Source organism: Girardinichthys multiradiatus, chromosome Y (genome assembly GCF_021462225.1).
Source record: "Girardinichthys multiradiatus isolate DD_20200921_A chromosome Y, DD_fGirMul_XY1, whole genome shotgun sequence".
Taxonomy (NCBI): domain Eukaryota; kingdom Metazoa; phylum Chordata; class Actinopteri; order Cyprinodontiformes; family Goodeidae; genus Girardinichthys; species Girardinichthys multiradiatus.
The window spans coordinates 35,974,870-36,000,188 of NC_061818.1; the positions used below are offsets into that span (position 1 = coordinate 35,974,870).

At 39.8% G+C, this 25,319-nt stretch overlaps 1 protein-coding gene and 1 pseudogene across 1 annotated transcript in view; one reads left to right on the forward strand and one right to left on the reverse strand.

The window, feature by feature from the left end:
* The window catches only part of LOC124864880 (leucine-rich repeat-containing protein 4B-like), a 153,437-nt gene extending 136,560 nt beyond the window's left edge, over positions 1–16,877 (forward strand). Inside the window, exons 4-5 of the transcript XR_007037377.1 lie at positions 14,875–15,009; positions 15,078–16,877. The gene's annotated coding sequence lies outside the window, so the exon portion shown is untranslated. The remainder of the gene's footprint in view (positions 1–14,874; positions 15,010–15,077) is intronic.
* The window catches only part of LOC124864180, a 55,572-nt pseudogene that overhangs the window by 8,469 nt on the left and 21,784 nt on the right, over positions 1–25,319 (reverse strand).

The window sequence follows — 25,319 nt, forward strand, 5'->3', positions numbered from 1 at the left end:
GGAAAAATCCTATAAATGATTTTTTAAAACACTAGAAAAATTTCCCACTGAATGTTTTGAGAAAATCCAACCTTTACTTTGACTACATTTAGTCAGTGTTATTGAAAGGTACTTTTTTACATTAATCAGACTGTCTAGGAGCATTTAGTTAGTGACTTCCGTGACTTCTTGCTCTACAGGGGTTTAAATATTTCTCCTTGGCTCTTCTCAAAAAAGGAAAGACAGAACATGCCATTAACCTAAGGCAGATGTTTGTTGATCTTCATTAGTCAGGACAGGGAAATAAGGATGTAAACATGCCCATATCGACAGTCTGAGCAATAATGTAAAGTGTTTGAAGCACCTGGACCTGTGACAACCAAGGCTGGATAAAGACCCATGTTCATCCCGCCAACTCGTGCGGTGATGGTGGATGGCCTGGGAGGTAAAGAAATCTCATTAACCTCACTGCTAGAGAGCTTCATCAAAGAGTGGCATCTCGAGGTCTCCAAGTCGCCATAGTAACCACTAGATGCTATCTACAGACCAACAGGTTGTGTGGGATGCATGTTCTGTCCTACAATCACAAATGTAAACACGGGACTTTAAATAATGGGACTAAGATCCATCTTTTAGGCAACAAACATTTTATCAGGGCTTGCAAAATGGAGGACCCCAGAATGCAGACTAGCAGGCAGCATGACCGTAAGTGAAAAAAGGATTTAAAGAATAAAAACCAAAAACTCACTCACGGAGGAGGCAGGAACAAAACAATAAACGGGCAGGCAAGACAGGCATGGCATGATCAAAAAAAACAAGACATGAGCATGATCGAGAGAACAAGACATGAGCATGATTAAAAGCAAGACTTGAGCATGATTTGCAAATGTTTCCGCAAGGAATAAACAGAACAGGTGTGTATATATGGAGTGTGAACCAGGTGGAGCAAGGAGACAGATTAGCTTGGAGCAGGTGAACCATATAAAGATAATTAACAGACAGAACACAACGTGACAGGGGCAAAACAGAACTTCAAGGATACAAACAAATAGAAATCTAACTAGAAAAACATGAAAACAAAGCATAACCAGAGGCCCAATCCAAGAACACAACTTAGCAAAACATGAATATAAAAACTAAAGCATGACCAGGAAAACAAATAGAAACATGATTCAAAAACTGTGAGAAGCATATTTGAAAAAAACAGAAACCAAACAATCCCAAATCATAAAACATTTGATGGATAAATATGTGGAAAAGCACCCTGTGGAAAAGCACCCTGTGAGCCTTTTTCTCCTCTAAACTCCATTGTTAGAATCTTTGTATTATAAAATGTGAGGCCATTTTAAATACAAATCTGGTCTCCTCTACCAGATAACTGTAAATGGGTGGTCACTGGGTCTTTCAACAGGATAATGTTCCAAAGAAATTTGCTCATCAATATAGAAACACTTCAAAAGATACAAAATCAACCTTCGTGTAACAAATATATTTCTTGATTTAGGATATATGTCTTACTAACTATACTAAAGGGTTAAAGGTCATCTTTATCTAAATGTTTAAGTGAAAGAATATCCTGCTGCAACAAAATATTAAGTAATTTTTTAAAGACTTTTTACATGAACCTTGGCGATTGCTTTAACCCGTAGATTTACCCAGAACACACTTGGAGTGTTGTAGAGCCGTACCTCCTCAACATGCCTGTCGTAAAGCAAATCCCTCCTTCATCAATACCTTAGTCTTCATGTCACATTTCTGTATGGTGTAGCCGATAATCTCGCAGTTGCCATCATCTTTGGGTGGCTTCCACTCCAGCGCAGCATTGAAGTCCCACACGTCGGTGACGTGCACGTTGATGGGCGGACCGGGCTTTTCTGGAAAGATTGTGAGGTAGAAAGAGACGAGTTGAAGGATTTTAGGTGAAACTCTGCAGGTTTGTTAGATGTTGTGCATAGCGAACAGACACAACTCTCAGCCCTTCGTGAAGATAAATGCTGACAGAAGACTCTTAGAGGTAAGGAAGGGAAGAAATCCCAACGAGAGACAAAAATCAACAGTTGCAGCAGTGGAGATTTGACAGATTAGAGAGATTAGAGAGATTGTCAGATTAGCTGAGCAAAAGAAAAGGGATCAAGGAAAGGCAGAGAAAGATGAATATATCACTATAAAAAAACTGTTGGCACAGAACTGACAAAGTAACCGGATGATTTGCATTACAAAGAAGAATGCAGTCTGTTGTTATTATTCACTCATCTGTGAGATCCCTATGACACACAGCATAGCAGAGGAATACTGTACAACATCACTGAGTGTTTATCATCAATCCCTCTCTCCTCTGAAACTGCTTCTTTATTCCTCCAGCTCAAACAGCATGGTGAAGGATCAGGCAAGGGAGGGGGCGCGATCTGAGCCTCTCATTACCTCAACCTTCTGAGCAAAGTTAAGTGACAGAGTAGCCCTCAAAATCCAACCCTAATCCGAGTCTACGTGCAAATAATCCTCCCAGAACCCCGGCCCACGGAGAAGAGCCCTGCAGGATGGAGAATAGAGCCGGTGGCAGCGCAGGAGTCGGGATTACGCGCGAGAGGGGAATGAGCACTTTGATGATTTGCTACTTTTAGTCACACATCCCTCGGATCAGGAAATGTGGAATTATCATCAAGTTTGGAAAAAAAATCTCGACATGTCACAGATTTAGGTACCGTCCCTCCAAACAGGTTATTAATCTTGTACCTCGTGAAAATGGAACAAGCACAATGCTCTAATCTTAAAGAGAGAACGTGCAACACAAGGCTCTTTAAGGGAGGCCAAAGGCCAGTTTATAACTCATATGGGTGATGTCAGCTGTTTTCAGGGAAGGGATGTAAGAAGGAAAACTGGAAACTTTTAAACAGCAAGAAGAGGATCTCCTTTATGTAAAAAAGTAACCACAATAGTTACAATCTGCATGCTTTTTCAGGCTCATTAGCACTGATTAACATCCATTCGCTCATGGCCTCTTAAAATGCAGAGTTTGCAGTCACACATTTTGCTGTCCATTATACCCATATGTTCAAAAACAGAACTGACCTACGACCTGGATGTTGATGTTTGCACTGTCCGACATGTTCTCGATCTGAACAGACAGGGTGAACATTCCTGAGTGTCTTCTCTCTGCAGAGCGGATGAACAGGATGCTGTCCACCTCGCTGGTGCGAGTCCCCACGGTTTTGTCTTCCAGGAGAGCGCCGTCTTTGAACCAGGTCACAGTGGGCCGAGGTTTTCCCTGCAGTTACAGCAAACAGGAAAAATCAACACAAATACGTCCAAGAAGAACTATAAAGAGCTTTACTTTTTATAGTCTTTATATGATACAATGAGGTGGAAGACATTTTTTCTCCACAGCTCCCTTTAGGTCACACTTCAGCATATCTTTTTATTTATTTCTACACTTTAGTATACCCTGAGCATCTGCGGAAGAAGGTTTAAGGCTCTACAATGTATTACAGCACCCTCAGGTGGTCAAAAACTATTAGATGAACTAATCAGAAAGCAGGCTGAACTGCTGTAAGTTGGAGCCATTTAAAACATTCAGCATTCAGAGGTGAATGGAATTTTATCAGTCTAGACAGAACGTCTGCACAGTGTAGTATGAGGTTGCTGTAATTAACATTATTTGGGCATTGTCGTGACAGTTGAGTCAGTTCTCTAGAAATACAGCATATATGTGGTATATACAGGGGTTGGACAATGAAACTGAAACACCTGTCATTTTAGTGTGGGAGGTTTCATAGCTAAATTGGACCAGCCTGGTAGCCAGTCTTCATTGATTGCACATTGCACCAGTAAGAGCAGAGTGTGAAGGTTCAATTAGCAGGGTAAGAGCACAGTTTTGCTCAAAATATTGAAATGCACACAACATTATGGGTGACATACCAGAGTTCAAAAGAGGACAAATTGTTGGTGCACGTCTTGCTGGCACATCTGTGACCAAGACAGCAAGTCTTTGTGATGTATCAAGAGCCACGGTATCCAGGGTAATGTCAGCAAACCACCAAGAAGGACGAACCACATCCAACAGAATTAACTGTGGACGCAAGAGGAAGCTGTCTGAAAGGGATGTGCGGGTGCTAACCCGGATTGTATCCAAAAAACATAAAACCACAGCTGCCCAAATCACGGCAGAATTAAATGTGCACCTCAACTCTCCTGTTTCCACCAGAACTGTCCATTGGGAGCTCCACAGGGTCAATATACACGACCGGGCTGCTATAGCCAAACCTTTGGTCACTCATGCCAATGCCAAACGTCGGTTTCAATGGTGCAAAGAGCGCAAATCTTAGGCTGTGGACAATGTGAAACATGTATTGTTCTCTGATGAGTCCACCTTTACTGTTTTCCCCACATCCAGGAGAGTTACGGTGTGGAGAAGCCCCAAAGAAGCGTACCACCCAGACTGTTGCATGCCCAGAGTGAAGCATGGGGGTGGATCTGTGATAGTTTGGGCTGCCATATCATGGCATTCCCTTGGCCCAATACTTGTGCTAGATGTTGAGGACCATGTGCATTCAATGGTTCAAACATTGTATCCTGAAGGCGGTGCCGTGTATCAGGATGAAAATGCACCAATACACACAGCAAGACTGGTGAAAGATTGGTTTGATGAACATGAAAGTGAAGTTGAACATCTCCCGTGGCCTGCACAGTCACCAGATCTAAATATTATTGAGCCACTTTGGGGTGTTTTGGAGGAGCGAGTCAGGAAACGTTTTCCTCCACCAGTATCACGTAGTGACCTGGCCACTATCCTGCAAGAAGAATGGCTTAAAATCCCTCTGACCACAGTGCAGGACTTGTATATGTCATTATCAAGACGAATTGACGCTGCATTGGCCGCAAAAGGAGGCCCTACACCATACTAATAAATTATTGTGGTCTAAAACCAGGTGTTTCAGTTTCATTGTCCAATCCCTGTATGAGGTCTCAGAGGTGGGATGCTCACACTGCAGGTTTTTTGTGCAAAAACCTGCGGCAGCCTGACTTAGCTGGAGATCACATTGTGCGTTACAGTATGAGATGTGTAGAAAGACAATGCTGGAGCGTTAATAATCTAAAGCCTGCAACTCACTGTGTAAATCGCACAGGTGTTAAATATGTCACAATGCAAACTTGACATTATAAAATCTAAGTAGGTGCACCCGTCATGCTGCATGACTTGTTGCAGCAACAGTCTCACGTTGGAAAGGTCAGATAGATATTTCACTGCAGCAATAGATGGATAGCAACGTATGATTGTTAACACTCCTATTAGAGTTAGATGATGAAAAGAAGGAGAGAAGGACCAGGAAAGGGAGTCAAGAGCAAAAAAAAAAAAAAAAACAGAAAGCAGGAATCTGTTGTAGCAGCAGTCCCACTGCTTGATTGCCCCAAAGAGTTTGTTACACTGCTCGATGCCTGTTGTAACTCATCTTTGTTCGCCTGGGTACAAATTCATCAGTTTGTGCCTCTGTCACACCAAATGACCAAACCTACTTCAGCTCACAATAAGTCTGAATATAGTCTGAACCCAGCTTAAGACAGCATAACTTCCTGTGGTGCTGAGACCCGAGTCAGATACGGATGGAGGTACAAGCTTGTTTAGTCCTTCACTAACATTTCTGTCATTAACTTTAATTTTTACCATTTGATCTGGGGCCTTTTTTGCAGCATTTCTGATAATTGAACGTTCTGTCCTTGTGGTGATTTTTCAAGTTCCTAGGAAGTTTGGTAGCTGTTGTCAAAATTTATTTTAGCTGTAACTGGTGTGAGAGCAAGAAGCAGAGAAGTACTGTGTTAGAAAGCTTGAGGCTGAGCACATAAGGAGGGCACCATGGCCTGGGAGACAGAGGCGGCAGAGTCATAACATTAGGACGGGAGGGGCAGAGGAGGGCATGGGTGGAAGGTCAATGAGCAAGCTCAAGTCTTTCTTCATCATTGCGTGGTGCATTAGACAATGCAGCCCCCTTGAAAAAGAAGGTAATTATTCATAGGAGGCAGGCTCCTTGGTTTAATTCAGAGCTGCATACTTTAAAGCACAATGTTAGAAAATTGGAGAGATAATGGCGCTCTACACACCTAGAGGATTCCTACTTAATCTGGAAAAATAGCCTACTGTTGTATAAAAAGACACTTCGCCAAGCTAGAACAGCTTATTTCTCATCATTAATAGAAGAGAACAAGAATAATCCTAGGTTTCTCTTTAGTACAGTTGCTAAACTTACACAGAGTCGTAGCTCTGTTGAGCCATCCATTCCCTTAGCTCTTAGCAGTCATGATTTTATGGGATTCTTCTTAAATAAAATTGATTCTATTAAAAAGAAAATATTTGACATACTCCTGAAGATGATTACTTCATACTCGACTATTGTAATTCGTTACTGTCAGGATGTCCACAAAATGCAGTTAAAAGTCTTCAGCTGATTCAAAATGCTGCAGCAAGAGTTCTGATGAAAATTAAAAAGAGAGATCATATTTCTCCTATTTTAGCTTCCCTTCATTGGCTCCCTGTTAAATCCAGAATAGAATTTAAAATTCTCCTCCTCACATATAAAGCCCTTAATGATCTAGCTCCATCATACATCAGATTGGTCCATATGTTCCTAACAGAGCACTTCGTTCTCAGACTGCAGGTTTACTGGTGGTTCCTAGAGTCTCTAGAAGTAGAATGGGAGGCAGATCCTTTAGTTATCAGGCTCCTCTCCTGTGGAACCATCTCCCAGTTTTAGTCCGTGAGGCAGACACCCTGTCTACTTTTAAGGCTAGGCTTAAAACTTTCCTTTTTGATAAAGCTTATAGTTAGAGTGGCTTAGTTTATCCTGAGCTATATTCCTTATTTTTTACCTCCGTCTTCTTCCCTCCCTGTTGGATGGAGTAAGGGGGAGTCAGGTTTAGCCTAAACCGGCTCAGTTATGGTTGAGGTGCAAACACACCCTCCATTTCTGCTACCTGTATGACCCCTTCTCTTTTCCAATGGTTATAATCAGTCTGACAGAGAGAGGTATCCCAATCATTGTGGTTTTTAGTATAACAATGACCATCAGTGGGACCCTTTGTGGGGTGCCTTGAGACGACATTTTTGTAAATAAGCGCCGTTTAACTAAATAATCTGAACTGAAACTATCTGTGTAGTTATGCTGCTATAGGCTTAGGCTGCTGGAGGACATAACGACCACTTTCACCCTCTTCGCTACATTCTCACACTACTCTCCAATTTTGCATTGTTTGCTGTTATTTCAGCTTTTAAATTTGTTCTCTCTTTGCTCTTCCTAGAAGCTACACCTGGCCTGGCTCTGTGTCTGCCTGTGACACCTTTCTGGAGAGGGGCATTGTCCAAGCTTCTGCTGGCAACAACTTAATGCTCACACTCTACGGATGATCCACATGGCCCTGTCTTTTAGTGTTTAACCCTTCCTCTCTCCTAGACATGGCAATTGACTGAGCTTTTGTAACTAATTATATGTGCTCTCTTTCAGACTCTAACCTTGAAAACTGGCTCAGAGTTTATCTGTTCTTTCTTTCTAGGTGAAACGACTAAAGGAGCTACATCCATTAACATTTACTTTTCCTTCCCATAGAAAGTACTCCTGGATCAGTGCTTCTTTGTTCTTTTTGTGTCTCTGCTCTGTTCTCTCAAACCCCCAGTCGGTCGTGGCAGATGGCCGCTCACACTGAGCCTGGTTCTGCTGGAGGTTTCTTCCTGTTAAAAGGGAGTTTTTCCTCTCCGCTGTCGCTACATGCATGCTCAGTATGTTCAATTGTTAGGATTAATTGGAATGTATGTACCTGACTGTTGTGAAGTGCCTTGAGACAACATGTGTTGTGAATTGGCACTATATAAATAAAACTGAATTGAATTGAATTGAATTGAATTGAAAGTCATAACAAGCATGGGAGCGAGAAATGAGAATTCAGGTGCACGCTGTTTTTCGTCAGTCTGAAGTTCAAAAAACAGGCAAAAGTCATAACACAGGGAGCCAGCTGCGGGCTGTTTACGACTCTGTCTACAGAGGCTGGGAGACAGCACCGAAAAGTCACGGCGACCGCGTAACTCAATGATGGGTAAGCTTGCCCGGCAACAGGGGATGAGCAGTGAGGCTATCTGCACTATAAAAACTGTGCCTAATAAAGAAACGGGGTTGTTTCCTCGCAGAAAACCAGTGAACAGGATCGGACGGAGAAAGAAGCTACAGATGAATCAGAAGACCAGAGACGCAGCCCCGCTGACAATTCTACATTATAAAGAGGATCAACCCGTGTGCCCTGAGAAGAGCTGCAACTCAAAATTGAGAATCTGAATTTCATCTGTTGCATTTTTACCAAGACAACTGAAGTGAATTTGGTCAGTGAACAACTGATTGCTCTAAGGTTCAGGCTTCTGGAAGTCCTGAACCAACCTCAATTACACCTCAAAGGTTTCCTTCAACTATTCAGCCTCTGGAAGCTACCGACTTTTGAAACATATGCCAACAAAGATTCTGGTTTTTAAATTAAAAAATTTATTTTATTTATTTTTTTTTTTCCAACTTGATCATTGAAACCCCGAGCATCAGCGCCTGTCCACTTAGAGGAAGAGAACTGATGATTGGCCTTTAACCCAAGAAGAAAATCACTCTTTCCTGCTAAAGAAATCATTCCATTCGGATCCATGGTGAGGCTCCGTCTCCAAAGCCTCTTCAACCAGTTTCAGCATTAGGGAAAGATAGGTTAAGTTGATTGATTTATTTCTATTATTTAAATTATTAAGTTTTGCTGATTTGTAAGCTGTTACTGACCCCTGCAAAAGCATTATTAATTAAAGAAAGCATATCAAATTCTAGATTTATTGTGGACAGTCAATTATTTGAGTCACCTTATTCTTGGGTTTTCGTTGGCGGTACAAAGTACTGTTTTCTGGTTCCAAATGATTTTAGGAGGTTTTTATAGGTTGCCTTAAGCCAAACTAGTTAAAACAATGCCCTTGGGGCTCGTGCCGAGCCACTAAAGTCAGTCTAACCCATATACTAATTGCAAGTTGTAAAATAGGGAATGAGCAGCCATTAACAGAAGTGATTGTCGAGGAGTGGATGACTGCTGTGGCCTACTCAATTGTCCAAGCCACTAGTGGAAGAAGGGCGAGACTTCTGGAAAAGGTTGGGCTGTTAGAGGTTGGGCGAGTCATTTCCCGACAGCAGCTTAAACAGATTTTCCAGTAAACCTGCTTAGTAAGACCTTCCAGATTTAGGGAAGTCCAGACCCATTGAATGGAGCGCTGGATTGAGCAATCCCCTTAGAAATAGGGAAGTAGGACGGAGAGGTTAGCTCATCGGACAACAAAACTGTCTAAAATGTTTTACTCTTGTGAATTATCTCTCGCTCTGTGGCACGATGACACTTCAGATAGTTTGGAAATATTCTTATAACCCTTCCCAGACTGATGGGCAGCAACAGTTGCTTCTTAGGGTAACTAGCAAACTGACAAAAATACAGCTTTTAAAGAGATAGCCACACTGCTGATGAGTGCATTTAATTAGCAGCACCTTATTAAATAGCTAAGTTCTCATTTAAATTCTATACAACAGCAAGGCTGCAGCTGCGAACTGCCCCAGTGCATGCTGTAGGTCCTGTCTAGAGGGGGCCAGCAGGACCATGTCATCTGCAAAAAGAAGAGACCAAACCTATTGGTCCCCAAACCAGACCCCCTAGGGCCTTTGGCTGCGCCTAGAAATCCTGTCCATGAAAATTATTAACTGGACCGGTTCGCAGCCGAGTGTGAAGCAGCTGTGATGAGGATCAGCTCCTCCAAGTCCGAGGCCAGTGTTCTCGACTGGAAAAGGGTAGAGGGGAGCTCCTGCCTAACGTGGAGAAGTTCAAGTATCTTGGGGTCTTGTTCAAGGATGAGGGGAGAATGGAGTGGGACATCGATAGACAGATTGGTGCGGAGACCCAGGGGACGGCCTAGGACACTCTGGAGGGACTATGTCTCTCGGCTGGCCTTGGAGCGCCTTGTGCTCCCCCCCGGAAGAGCTAGAGGAGGTGTCTGGGGAGAGGGACATCTGGATGTCTCTACTAAGTCTGCTCCTCCTGCGACCCATTTCCAGATAAAGTATGAGTTGAGGTTAAATTTAAGTGGTTTTAGAACCTGTTAAAGACAATTTTTTTAAATGTCCTGATATGTAAAATTATAGAAATGAAAGAGGGTGAAAATATTTTGTGGCAGTGAAATCGGGTTACATATGTGTACGTATGTTTAAACAGCATTTTGTGTGTTTTATTGTTACAAAAGCAGCTGAAGGAACAAAATGTCCAACTCTTATATAAGATGACAGAACAGTTGATGCCCCTCCTGTCTTGGGAGATCATCATGTAGCTTCCTTCTCCATTTCAGAGCGAGCTTCTCATCTTCTTCCTCTGAACTGCTCTGGCTCCCTTTCTTCTTGTCTATTTCTGTTTGCGATAAGGGCTCCCTCTTTGCCGCTTGTGTTTAGCTTCTTCTTTACCAGCGCCATAATTTGCAATTTGCTGTCAGATGCTGTAGTTGTCCTACTGCCCTTAAAGCACTTGCTCTCTCTGTTGCGAGCGATATTTACAAAACGGATTTGTGTTCCAGGAGATGAAACAAAAATGCAGCCGTCAGGGGAATCTCGATTGTTGGTTCTTTCAGTATCCAAAACACACATGGAAAATGTATCTGGATGTGTTGCACAGGCAGGAGCATCGAACGCTCTCTTGCTTGTCGTTTTTGTTTGGTAGAGTTTGAAATAATCTGCTGCATTTTTCAGCTAAGGCTCACTGCAAGAATGCAAAAAGTGGGTTCTTCCAGCTACATCTGAAACTTTCTGGCCAAATGTAGTAATTTAGGAACCGGCTTTGATCTGCAAGTATAAGAGCTTTGCATGTAAGGAAAATAAATGAATAAAGAAGTCAGTCTTACCCGGAAAGGGATGACCAAGTTCACGTTCTCCCCCACAGCTTTGATGAGCTGAGATCTCAGGTTGCGAGGGACTCTAATCTTTGGATTTTCTACATGGTGGGAAAGAAAAGATGAATCCCGCTTATAAAACGGGCATTAATGTCCCCTTTATTAGTAGCAGATTTCAGCTAAACATTTTTAAAAGGATGCTTTGGAATGGTGAAGATTGAAGTCTATTTTAAGCTTTATAAATTAGCATAATGCTGTCTGGTAGTTAGGTTTTTTTAAAGAATTAGGTGAACAAGTTTTGTTGAGGATTTTCTCAAATCCAGATAGGGTCAAATTTTTCAATACAGTCTCAAATAAATGCACACACCCTATCTAGAAGCACCTTTTGCTGAATTAACGGCTTCAATTGCTTTGGGTATCTCTCTACCAGCTTTGCTAATCAGTATATTTTTTTTCTAAATAGCTCAGGCTGAGTCAGTTCGGATGGAGCAAACAAGTCTTTGTTAACAAGTCTTGCTTGCCACAAAAATATGTCTTGATCTTAACCATTACATTGTAGCTCAGGCTGTATGTTTATGGTTGTTGTCCTGCTGAAAGGCAAACCTCGGTCCCAGCCTCAAGTCTTCTGCAGCTTCTTACAGGTTTCCTTCTAGATTTGTCCCGGATTTAGCTCCATCCATCCATGTTACCATGGCCCTCTTTGCTGCTTCTCAGATTTATGCTCTCCCTGCCCGGCCTGTCAGTTTAGGTGGATGATCATGTCTTGGTAGGTAAGCAGTTTGTCCATCCTCTTTCCATGTCCAGATGATGGACTGAACAGCTCTGGGAGAAGTTGATAGCCTGGGATATTGTTTATAACCTAACCCTGCTTGAAACTTCTCCACATGCTGTGCTCCTTAGGTTCCTTCTATAGACAATTGGCTGCTCCGGAGTTTATTTAGGGGTACCACAGTAAAGGGGGGCTAAATGTGAACTCTTTTGAGTAAAAACAATTCAAAATCATGTATTAATTTTCTTTAACTTGAAACACATTGAAGTTTGTGTTTGTAATGTGACAAAATATGGCAAAGTTCTTGGGGTGGGAATACTTTTAAAACATTGGTTCGGGTCTTGGGTTTAGAAGCGGTTTGCCTTAATGATTTAGATTTTAGATTTAAATCAATCCCACTAAAAATGAGAGAAACAGTAACCAGAAACACTTCTGAAAAAGCCTTAATTAATGCTAAAAACTACTCCAGGCATTTTTAGAAACCTGTTTGGAGAAAGAGAGTCTCTCACCAACAATCTCCCTGATGGTGACGGCCTGAGACAGAGTGGCAGGGGGACTGCGTCCAGCCACATTGACTGCAAACACCCTGAATAGCATCTTCTCCCCACTTGGGAGATCCTTCACCCTGTACTGGTTCTTTTCCACTGGTTCCTCAATGGCCTGCACCCTTGGATGAGAAAATAGAAAAATCATCAATACCTGCCAATATATTAGGAAGATAGGTATTATTATCCTAAACCATGCATCACATCACATTACTGCAATGACTTCATATTAAGTAAGATCTGTTTTATTTACTTCCTTCTGTGCGGTATTCAATGATGTAGCCATCGATGCCGCCGGCTCCGATTTTTTCTGGAGGCCGCCACTTGAGTGCACAAGTAGAGTCTGTCACATCCACCACCCCGAGATGAGTGGGCTCGCCCGTGGGGGCTGAGACAGATAAGAGCTAATTAATACCTTAATACCTGGCATAAATAGGAAGGAAAGGCAGGTTAAGCTGCATCAGAATGAGCATCGTGTGAAAAGCTTCTGTTAATTAACCACCCTGGTAATGACATGCGGCAACGCACCGATGGGCATGAAGGGCTTGGAGCTGGTGCTGGGCTGAGAGATGCCGATGCCGTTGACTGCAAACACTCTCATCTCATAAAGTACACCCTCAATCATCTTCCTGGCCTCGTATGTGGTGGACTCGTAAACGTCAAAGTTTAGTTTGGTCCACCTGGATGAACCGACCTTCTTTCTCTCCATCAGATACCCTGCAATGAGCAATAAGTCCAATGCCGTGAACAACAGTTTTCCGCCTCACGGATTTCTTCTGTTTTTGATTTTTTGTCACACGTAAATGTTTAAAAATCATCAAACAAAATGAAATATCAGACACAAATGGTCAGAGTAAATGCAAAAAGATTACTTCATTTATTACAGGGAAAAATTGTTAATTAACTTTTATTAATCACATTTCTTAGGTTTAATTTCGCTTGCTACAATCGGGTCTGGTTGCTGCCTGACCTGTAGACTCAAGAAATTACTAAGATAGTAACTGTCTGACAAGTTAAATTAGGCTAAAGATCTCAAAAAGCAACACATCATGCTCCAATCTAAATAGGTTGAAAAACAGAGAAACAAAGTCACTGACATGTATCAGTCTGGAAAGGGTTTTAAAGCCATTTCTTAAGCTTTGGAAGTCCAGAGAACCATTATCCTCAATGCAAAAAACATGGAACAATTCAGTTTAGTTTATTTATACAGCGACAATGAAAAAATCTAAGGCACTTTGCAAAAAAGTTAAATGAATCTATATAAAGACACCCAGCCGATTGCATCAAGTCACTGACTTACAGAAGTCCCTCCTGTTGGATGAACATGTAGCGACACTGTACTGTCGGTTGCATTGAGTCGTCGACTTTGCAGCAATCCCCCGTACTGAGCATAGCGACAGCGAAAAGGAAAACTCCCTTTGATGAACCGTTCCAGAGGTGGCCAGTACACCAGAATTACTCCAAGAGCCCATTCATGACTCATTTAGGAGGTCACAGAAGAATCCACGACATCTAAGACATTGTAGACCTCACTTGCCCCAGTAAAGGTCAGAGTTCATGATTCAACAAGAAGAAAGAGATTGGACTAGAGTTTCAAAGCCAAAACCACTGCTGACCAAGCCGAACAAATTCAACCAAAGCATCTCGATGATTCCCAGGACTATTGGTAAAATATTCTGTGGATTGATGAGACAAAGGAGTGAAAGGTATGTGTCCAGTTACATACAACTAATCACACCTACAGTCAAACATGGTGGTGGCAGTGTGATGTCTGGTGCGGCGTTACTGCTTGAGGAACTGGACGACTTACTCTACTTGATGGAGCTATGAAGTCGACTAGATTTAACACAAATCCTGAAGGAGAATTTTGCTTGAGAGAGGCTTTTTCCCCTCACTCCAAGTCATCATTTAAAAATTACATTTTGTTATTTATTCAGGTTATCTTTGTCTGATCTTAACATGCGTTTGATGATCTAAAGCATGTAAAAAGCAAACAGAAGAAATCTGTTAGGGGGAAATACTTTTCCACTCCACTGTAGATCTCAGAGTCGTTTTAGAGATAAACCGGATCATAAAGCAGCTTTTTCCTAAGAGGAGGACGTTAGGTGTGAGAGAATCAGATGACGCGTGTATCAGTAGTTACCTTTAACAGGAACTCTGCCATCAAAGGAGGGAGGGTCCCATGTGATGAAGGCTGAGTCTTCGCCAACTGATGTGCACTTGACATTTTCCGGAGGGTTGGGCACATCTGGAGGAGCAGGTTACAGTTAGAGAGAAATTATGAATCAAGCAGGCAGGTATTTGCATATGAATGTGTTCAGTATTAGGATAGTATGCAGATAGCATGCAGACTTGATCTAAAAGTCACTGTGGAACAATCTGACTGAGGAAGAACCCCCAGAAAGCCTGGAGAACACTTGTTCACAATCACTTTAATTAATTATAAGAGTGTGTGGCTGCGTGGATGAAAAGAAGAAAGAAATTAACAAATTAAAACTTTTATACAGCACTGTGGTTAGTTTAAAGATAGTGCTATCTCTTAATTTGAGTGCTAACATTTCTTAGTCTGATTAAGATACAAGATTTGAAAAGAGGACTAAAAAGAGAAATGCAAAGCAGCTGACCCACGATCCTGACAAAGATTTCAGCCTTGTCTTCTCCTACAGGGTTGGCTGCAGTGATGGTGTAGGGACCCTCATCTCCTCTCTCCGCCCCCTCGATCACAAAGCTACTCACGGTCTTCCTCGACTCCACACGGACCCGTCCCTCGGCCTCAGAGACCACCTGTCCCAGAGACACAGGTGAGTTTAACGTTAAGCCCTCCCATTCTGAACGGGATCCTGATCTCACCTGGTCTCCCTTCATCCAGCACACGACGGGGGCCGGCTCTCCTGTGACCTCAACGTCGAAGCGGAGCTTGTTTCCAGCCACCACGGTGATGTTCTTATTGCCCCTGCCACCTGCGTCCAGGTGGATTTTGGGAGGATCTTTCATGTGATCATCCAAAGAAAAGACATGAATGAAAAGATTATTTGGATGATAGAGACAATGATTACTTCGAGGAGTCTTATTAGGCAACCTTTAATCATTTATGTTGAAGTTTATTGTTGCTGCAAAGATATATAGTTTTCTTCAAAAAACATTATGCAAGGAGAAAATCATAAATTAGACTTTAAATTTTTAATTTCAATATTTTGTTAGACAGTTTCCAAGGGTCTCATTACATCAGTATACATACACATTTAGTAAATACTTGTCTACATAACCACCACCCATTCACCATTATCCACACTTACTGGGACTGACCACATGTGGTAAAATAAACGCAACTGAAGCTCTTAGCCACTGTTCAAAATGGAAAAGACAGGAAAACATGCCATTTAAGGAGGCCGTGTGTGTTGATCTTTAAAAGTCAAGAATGGCTACAACTAACCTAACGTTCCCCACGTCTACAGTCACTCCATTAATTAAAGTTGAGATAAACAAGGTCTTAAGTTTACCCTGATAGATAGTAAGAAGGATGGTAATAGAGGTATAAAAAAATCTCCAAATCTAAATCCCAACCAGTTGTTTGGGAAACAAGCCAGGAAAGCCTTTTCCATCCTACCATCACAAACACAAATGTGTGGAGATCTCTAAACGCTGCTAGGACTTTAACTGGAACTGTGTGCTTTAGCCAGATGATATTAAGATTTAACTTTCTGGCAACAAACACTCCATGTGGATCCGGTGGAGGATCTGTGATGCTGTGGACCTGTGTTCTTCAAGGCACCATAAACTCCTTAAAATTTCAGAACATTTTGAATACGCATCCAGATCGACCCAGAAATAGTTCCCAGAATACAAACCTAACCTTCTTCCATGGCCATCTTAATCATCATACCTTCAGAAACAAGTGAGCTAAAGAGAGGGGAGCATGAAAGAAGAACCAGAACTCTGGAGACTATAGAGAAATGGCCAAAGATCCCTCTCTGTCTGCTCTAATCCTGTAAAATGTTATGGAGTAGGAAAAATCTGTTTTATCAACAGCAGGAATGCCAATGATTGCACTGGGTTCTGTATTTTTATTATGTAGAACGAGATACAGTAAATTCTGGTTCTGAATACGGCTTGTTTTAAGAAATAAAGATTCATTTGCTAAAGCTTTTTGTACTCGACAAACGCAGGCAGTATACAACTATTGCTCAATGAACATTCATCATGGTGGCAGTCAGCCGCTAGTATTCCGGCGTCCTGATAACATTAAGATTGAAATTAAGGACGCAGTTACAACTTACTCATTATTTCTCAGATAAAAGCAATAAATAAATGGCAAACAATTCCCAAAATTGTTGCTGCAAGTTTTATACTAAAATGTAGAGTCAAGGTATCCTAAGCTAATGTAAGCTAATAAGTTGTTTAATGATATACATAGTTAACGTTTTTATGATATAATTATTATATTTCTTTTGGTAGGCTATGCCACCTGCTGGGGGAAACAGATAACTGCATTTGGCTAAAATACAGAAATTGCAGTTTGTTCTTTTTCGGCGCACTTCAGCATGACGCGTCCAGTGTGTGCTTAGGTTTTTCCCTATACCTTTTAAAACAACTTTAAAAAAGGAAAATCTGTCTTTAATAAACAGTTAATTGCCATTTTCTTGCATGTTAGTTTTTCTAAACTGTTTAATTAGTGACTATCATAAGACCATTTGCAGATGGTTCTGGTGTTCATTTTTAAACAATTTTCATTCCATCATGCACCTCAATGAATATTCAAATAAAAACCAGAAAAGTACCTTGTCTGGGAACATATTCAATCTTGATCTCTAAGAGAAAAAAAGAAATGAACCTGTTGATGAGCTATTTAAGGTTAAAAAAGATTGAAATGCCAAATTTTTGTTTTGCTTCACCTAGGAAATTGAGTTTGGCAGACAAAGAAAGAGCATATCCATCTGGGATGAAGGTATAATCTCCTGCATCTGAAGGCTTCACGTCATCAATCGTCAGCTTGTGGGTCCTGAGGATAAGTAAGCAGATGTTACAAAGGCAAAAAAAACACAAACATTTATGCTAAAAGATTGTTGGCCTGGCAACATCTGCAATATTAAAGAGCGATGCTTTCACCTTGCGTGACCGCAGTCACCTCATGTATCTCCTACCATGGGCTTCTTTGATGGAAGGATTACTGAGAGAAAGCCCAGACCCCTGGGATGTGTGTGCTCTGTGTGAATATGCTTTTATTCTGTGTTTTCAGAGGTTAGAGCCTTACAGACTGCAGCCTATGTGGAAAAATAGGTCAAACGACCAAAAAAACCCTCTAGTAATAGTTTGCCAAGCCATTTGGCAGGCAGTGTTCTTAAGACTCAGTTTGAATGTGTGAAGCTATCTGGGATGGGAGAAAATGCTCAGCTGTCCTGAAATAAAACACAAACCCACATTGTTGTGTAATGTGTTTGGGAATACCTGTCAAAGTGGGCTATTTTGATGCGATCGCTGGGCTGGACTTCAACACCATCCTTCAACCATTTTCCCGTCACCTTTTCATCAGACACTTCACATTTGAACACGGCCTGTTCAGCTGCTTTTACTGTCAGGTCAGCAATGCTCTGCAGAACCTCAAGCTCCTTATCTGCAAAATAAGCAAGGCATAAGAAAACCGCATTGATGCTGCAGAAGATGGAGCTTTACCCTCTAGCTGGACAAAAACCCTAAACAAACAGCGAGAGCTACAACAGAATGGGAACGGTCCAGTCAAAGTCCAAGCCGAAATCCAATTGAGAATCTGTGGCAAGACTTGAAAGTGTATCTTCACAGATGCTCTTTGTTTAATCAGGCTGGGAGTGCAAAGAAGGATAGGAGAAAAGTTTGAAACTGTGGCGTTTCTATTCAGCCTCCTAAACTATGATACCCTTAAATAAAATCCTGGGCAATCAGCTGACTTCAGGAGTGACATATATTAGTGAACATAGTCCACCTGTATGTGATTTGATCTCAGAATTTATTTGTTAAAAGTCTGATATCACATAAAATAGAAGTTTGTGGTTGTAACAATACAAAATGTGAATCCTTTTAGAAATCCGGTGATGAATGTTGGTCCTTTAATCCGCAAAGACAACAGATTCACGCACAGCAGGTAACTGAAACTATCTTCTCTGTCAAAGCACATCCAGTTTCATGGTACACATATGTTGATGTTCACAGACTCTCAGTAATCTCACCAATTAACTGAGGAGGACGGACAGACATTGTCACACCATAATCAATTACCAGACTTATCTGGACTGAAGTACTGAGACAGCCTGATGGCTGAAAGAAGATAGCAGTCTTAGAGGTGTACAGGGAAATTAGCATGACGAATGCGGTGAGCTGTTGATACAAGGAACTAATGAAGTTATATTAATTACGACATAAGTAATGACTAATTTACTCCTTTTCATGCTTGTCAGGATGGAAAACGTCAACATCAGATTAAATCGAAGGAAGTCTGAGATTCATACTGGTAAACTTTAAATAGCAGCAGATTATTTAGATGTTACTGCCATACTTTTCTCTTCATTTCTGTTTTTACATTTATATGTAACAATGCCTAACTTTGACACGCATTTGTTTCTTGCTTGGTTGTTTGGTCACATTAGGTTATCCCTGTACACAAGGTACCTTCAACCTCCAACTCTGCCTTGGACTCTCCACCGTTGGTGAAGGCATAGTACATCCCAATGTCCTCTTTAGTTGCTTCATTTATGATCAAAACGTGCCTCTTCCCGTCTTTCTTGAACCTGTATTTGGAACCTGCTGTTTCTCTGTTCAGCTCAGCTTCGTCTTTCATCCTGTGGAGAAAAAACACAGCGATTGGAGACACTTTGCACCAGCAGAGGAATCACATAACCTGGAAACAGAACCGGCAGCACAAGGGGTTACGGTACCAATTTGTGTCAAACTTTAAATAACAATCAATTGTAAAGCTCAAGAGTGGGTATCAGATAACAGATTAAAACAGCAGAGATGTAAAACAACAACAGCTTATTAACTTCCTCAACTAAGCTTTCTTTTCTTGTTTTACGTGCAGCAATAGTTTTGTTTTTGCTCAGGTCACTTTGTGATACTCTTCACATCTCTATCATTATTACCTGAACATTTCTGGAGGAGGCAGCATCTGATTGGTAGATTTTAAAAGCATCATATAGATCAATCTACAATCATGTACAAAAATTAAAATAAGAAATTACACTAATAGTTGCATACATGAAGGTATATTCAGAAGTTACTTTATTTGCATCTTTAATCACTTGTAAAAATTCTATAATTCATCAAATTAAAATGTTTGGTTAGAGCTTATTAAATTCCCCTCTTTTTAATATTTTTTTAACCGAATTGGGAACTCGTTCAATTAGTCAACAAAAATGTTTATATTGAATGCTTTTGTTTTCATAACCAATTAATTACTTTAATCCACTGATGACCACTCCAGTAATGTTTTGTTTAATTAAATTAAATTAAATTATTTAGATGTATTTTATTCTTTATTTTAGGTATTTTACATTTATTTAAATTTATAACAAATTACTTTATATGCTATTTTATTTTTATTTTATATTTAATTAAGAACTTTTATCATTTAATTTACTTTAATGTTACTATTTGATTTACTTTTTAAAATAAATTAAATAAGTTAAATAAATTAAATAAATTAAATAATTACGTCTATATTAATTTTATTTATTTTATTTTGCATTGTTTTATTTATTTATTTATATTGTGTTTAAATAAAATTTCATCTTATTATTTTATTTTAGATGTTTTTTTATTGAATTCAGTTTATTATATTTTATTTTGTGCACGTTACTTTGATTAAATTTCATTCTGGTTTGGTTAATTTACTTTTATTTATTTTTTGTTTGACTTATGCTTATACAGATTTCTTTATTCTTATCATTGTTTTGGATATTATTTTGCTGTTTTTATTTTGTTCTATTTAAATCGCTTTAATTTAATCCTTCATTTGCTAAATGTTGCTACAGAAAATATAAAATAAACTGTCAAATCTTTGACTCTGGAAAGTTGAAATTTTTTTTATTTATTTAGTCCAGTTTTCCAACAGATTTGCAAAGGTCTCCTAATATATTCCTTAACTATAGCTGAACTTTGCATTTCATCCAGCTCCCTATAATGACTTTCCTGCATACTGCAAAGATCTTGAGGAGATCTATTTATCACTACTTTGAAAAATCCTAGTATCCAATTTTTGGTACTAGCAGGTCTAATCCAAGACACTTTGAAATCTTGAACCCAAACATTTTTTCAAAACTTGAAGAAGATTTCCCTAAAACTACTGAGGAGAGTCGCTGTTTTACCGCTCTTATTGTAATTATTATAGCTGACAACAAGCTAAGCAAATATTCAAAGCAGGTTTATGTTAAACTGGATTTCAATAAGTGATAAGGAGGCTTTTATACAGATTCAATTATTTCTGTAAAATTTGTTGGTCCTTCCGAAATGTCTTTGCAATCACATCAATTTCAATTATCCCTAATAAAAATGTGCTTCATAAATTTTGTTTTTATAGTTTATATCCAGGTAAAAAACAAAGTGCTCTGTAGCAAAATAACAACATAAAGAACCATCTGTGCACATGTTTCAGTGAAAGCGGATTCAAACCCTTTACTGTTGCAAATAAATGGTTTGGAATATTTGTTGGCAAGCTTTTGTTTCATGAATTGTGAGGCATTAAGAAAATGCCATGTTTTAAACTCAGCATAAAGTATTTGTACTTGGTTAACCTTGGAGTGCATGCACTCACCATTTAACGTTCGCACCCTCCTCTGACACTTCCACTTCAAACTCCACCTTCTCTCCCACCACAGTGTGAACATCATCCAGCAGCTTGGTGATGGTGACTGGAGGCTCTGAGGACAAATGGAAAGCCCACAGTTGCAAATTAAAATGTTTATCAGAGGAGCTGAGTTTAAGGTTGATTAAAACTCGAACAGAAATATGTCAATATGTACAACTGTTCAATCATAATCTCCCTTTTAAAAAAAGGTTTAGTTTTGTATCTATGAATGTAAAACCCAGAAATTCAAGCCATCACTTGCAAATGAATAATGTCACAGTATGCTCCTAAAGTCGTTATCTAAGCCCCCGAACACATCCGTCTTGCAGAGTTGGAAGGTAGATCAAGTCTCCTGAGGTGGCGGGAGTCACATTTTGCATTGTGCAACCACAGGGTGTGATGCTTGGTCCTCCAGTAGCCTCGACTATTTGTCATCGTCGCTGTTCAGTTTCCCCTCCAGACATCTTTAGTCCCTCAGCTGGAGCGCCCACAAATTCTCTGAGCCACGTCACAACACCACAGGAATGTGAACAGGTTCACTGCAGGCCTTTCAGAAGTTTTGCAGAATAACGTGGATGTCTTAAGACTAGTTCATGGTTTAAACTCAGAGTTCTTACCTTTAATTCTGGTGCAACAAATGATTCAAAATGTGAAATGAACTTTCTCCCCATGCAAAGGTTATTTCTCCTCCTTTACTGCATATACTGCCGAAATACTGTGAATAAAGGTTGTGTTAACAACCAATTGAACCATTTACCAATCTGATGTACAACCAGAGAACCTAAAAACGTGGCCAGTGTTTCTCTCATCTCATGCCAAAGAGATGCTGCATAGCACCAACCTGCCTTTAGTCTGATGAGAATACGCTTGACTTAGTCATTTTTAGTCCTCCAATAAGACCTGCTAACCTTCAGCTTTCAGGCCCATGCAAGAGATCTAGGTCTTCTTCTTGGACTATAATTTCAAATTTGACAAATCAGTGGTAAAGAGTTGTTATTTCTCATAATTAAAAAATACAAGATGAGATTCTTCCTTTTTATAAAGATGGCTATCAAAGAGCACTGTTAAAAAAAATGTATAGTGCAGTGTTTTTTTTAGCTTCCATTAATGGTAAAAAATAACCTGAAATGTGTAGGATTATTTAAACTGTAGCTTTCAAAGCTGTGGAATGAAATACTGAGTTATAAACGATGTAAAATATTTATTTCTTCTAAAGGAAATATCAAATTCAGTCAAGCTCTAATAAATATGTCAGCCCACTAATACAACCTACAAGAATACATGGTAATAAATAAAGCATGAACATTTCCTTTGCTGTGCAGCTATTAAATATGACTAAGCAGACAGGCGAAACAGAGAGCTGCATGTTACTGTCTGACATGAAAGCATTGAAATAAACAGATTACATCACAGGCACATAAAGTGAACAGAGCTGACAGGCCTCTCTGTGCTCGAATGAAAACATTTGTTAAACTGAGCAGAAAACTCTCTCCTAAGAGAGGCAGCTTCATTCAAAGACAGTGACTAATTTACCTTTAACAAAAACCTCTGTGAAGCACTTCTCCTCCCCAATAACGCACTCATACGCTGCGTCATCAGACAGGTTGCACCTGTTGATGTTGAGGGTCCGCTTGTTGCCCACGCTCTCAAACACGTACCTGGGATGGGGGGGGGGTCGTACAATGAGAATAAAGAACAATGACACGATGAAATCATAATGTGGTAATGCATTCAGCAAATCAGGCACAATGAGAGGCTTAAAGGCTGATGGCAGCGGAGTGACTCAGTCTGTAACAATCCACACATTTCTTTTCTATGTGAAGACCTCCAGACTTCTGTTTGCTTCCACACAATTCATTCAGGTTACAGTAAATTTAGTGCAAACATTAAAAAGCTGCAATGTCATCTTACAAGAGTCTCTTAAGATACAGATTGAATTGTCATGGTTACCAGCCTGCATTATCCAACACCCCAGTCTGGTACTGAGGGGTGTTTTTGAGAAGTACAATTCAGTGTTTAGACTTAGAAAAGAATGGGTTTAGGTTTGTCTAGATTAGTGTATTGGCCGCTGTAAGATGTCAGGATTTATGTGCTCTCATTGTAAGAAAGCAAACAAACAATATAAAGCAAAAAACAAGCACACAAATAAAAAAATTGAACTCCTTTTTAGCCAACATAGTTTTTCTTCATGTTTTAAATGCAGCTAAACTAAGAAACCTGTTCTTGTAAACAGCTTCAGACCTTAGGGCCTTTGCTGCTCTCTACACTTTTCCTGTCTCAAACACCATGAAAAAAGGCAACAAAATCTTTAAAATGTTTTTAAATTTATCTTAAATTTTGTTTTTCAACTTTGAAAATCAGCTAGCCATGCTAAAGCTCTAATGCTAGCTTAGCTTGTACGTAAACAGGAGCAACAAGTGAATATGATAAGAATAAAAAAATCAGCAAAATCAGCTTTTTTTATTCTTATTATAACATCCTGCAGCAACTGATAATGCTGAAATGCTAAATCCTATTGTCCTAACCACAAACTAGTTCAGATTCACTTTCAGGTGTATTATTTTATTTTGTCCTCATTGTTTTCATGTATACAAAATAGTTAGCAAAACCAGTTTTACAAAAAGAAATGTCAGTCAGTCATTTTCTACCGCTTATTCCACAGTGGGTCGCGGGGTAGCTGGTGCCTATCTCCAGCAGTCTATGGGCGAGAGGCGGGGTACACCCTGGACAGGTCGCCAGTCCATCACAGGGCAACACACAAACAACCATGCACACACTCATTCATACACCTAAGGGCAATTTAGAGTGACCAATTAACCTAACAGACATGTCTTTGGACTGTGGGAGGAAGCCGGAGTACCCAGTGAGAACCCACGCATGCACGGGGAGAACATGCAAACTCCATGCAGAAAGACCCCCAGCCGGGAATCGGACCCAGGACCTACTTGCTGCAAGGCAACAGTGATACCAACTGCACCACCGTGCAGCCTCAAAAAAAAAAAAAAGAAATGCTTATGTGAAATGGTTTTGTATTTTCAACTTTATTGTTCTAGCTTCCTGTAACGTCAAGGTGTTAAGTGCTAACATTAGCTGGGTTGCTAATGCTAGCTTCTATATAAACTGACAAAACAAGTAAAGATTTAGTCTTTATTATATTTAATTCTGTTGTTCCTCTGTAATTTACCTTAAAAGACCTAAACAGTTCTTTACATTAATTTCATCATTATTCCAACTTTGCTTTACTAGCCTCTTGTAGCAAATAGCTAGGAAATGCTACCGCTAGCTTCTATATTAAATAAGAAAAGTTGAGATTCAGATTTCATTTTGTTGTATTTATTTTTGCTCTTCTGTACTTTTTAACCAAGTCAACAGGAAGTTTCAAAACAGTATGTTTATTTGTATTGATATGATCATTTTTGTTAAGTTTACTCGTGCTGTCATGTAAGCAGCTACGCTCTTAAAAAACAGATAAGTAAATGGATAAAAATTATGTTTTCTTTAATTTTCAAGGATTGAAATAAGGAATATTAAAATTACTAACTTTCAGACATTTTAGAGCTAATGGAGGAAATACCTCCTGAGAGGTTTTTTTTAGAGCAAAATAAAAATGTCCTCTTTATCATAACAGGAAGAGCCTTCCTTCCTATAAACAGCATGAAGATCTCAAAATAGCAGATGGTAGAGAGACATTAAAGAAATACCACTTGCAACAGCTGTACCCTCTTCAATAAAACACTAAAAGAAGCCTTTGAAGGAGGAGGGGAAAAGAGCATAGCAGAAGGAGATACAGACGTTGGATGAAGCCCAGAAGGCAAAATGGGCTGAGAACTAACACGTATATATACTGTCTGACATGTCTCAAAGTCAAAGTTGATCCAATAAAATTTTAAATGAACACTTTATAAAGCGATCTGTGCTCAAACCAAAGCTCAGACTACACTTTCCTGAACAGATACTGTGGTAAACTGTACATTAGAAAATACAAAATTCATTCTTTGGAGTCTTTGGAATAATTCAACGAGCACATAAAATAGTTTTTTTTTAAATAGATGTCTGCTGAATAAGGTCTGTAGCACTGGAGCAGAAATATGTAGTAAAAGGTAGGGAAATATCTCTGTGTGGACTTGTTTCATGACAGTCACATTACCAAAAACTTTGCATTCATGTATTGTTGTATTTAAGTAGGACATGACTATAGTTAGCTCATCACATTTCTGTAAGCTGCCAAAGGAGCAAGACTGCAGCCACTCCAAGTGTCCACAATATTTCAATATGTGATATTTCCTAACCTCACTTTTG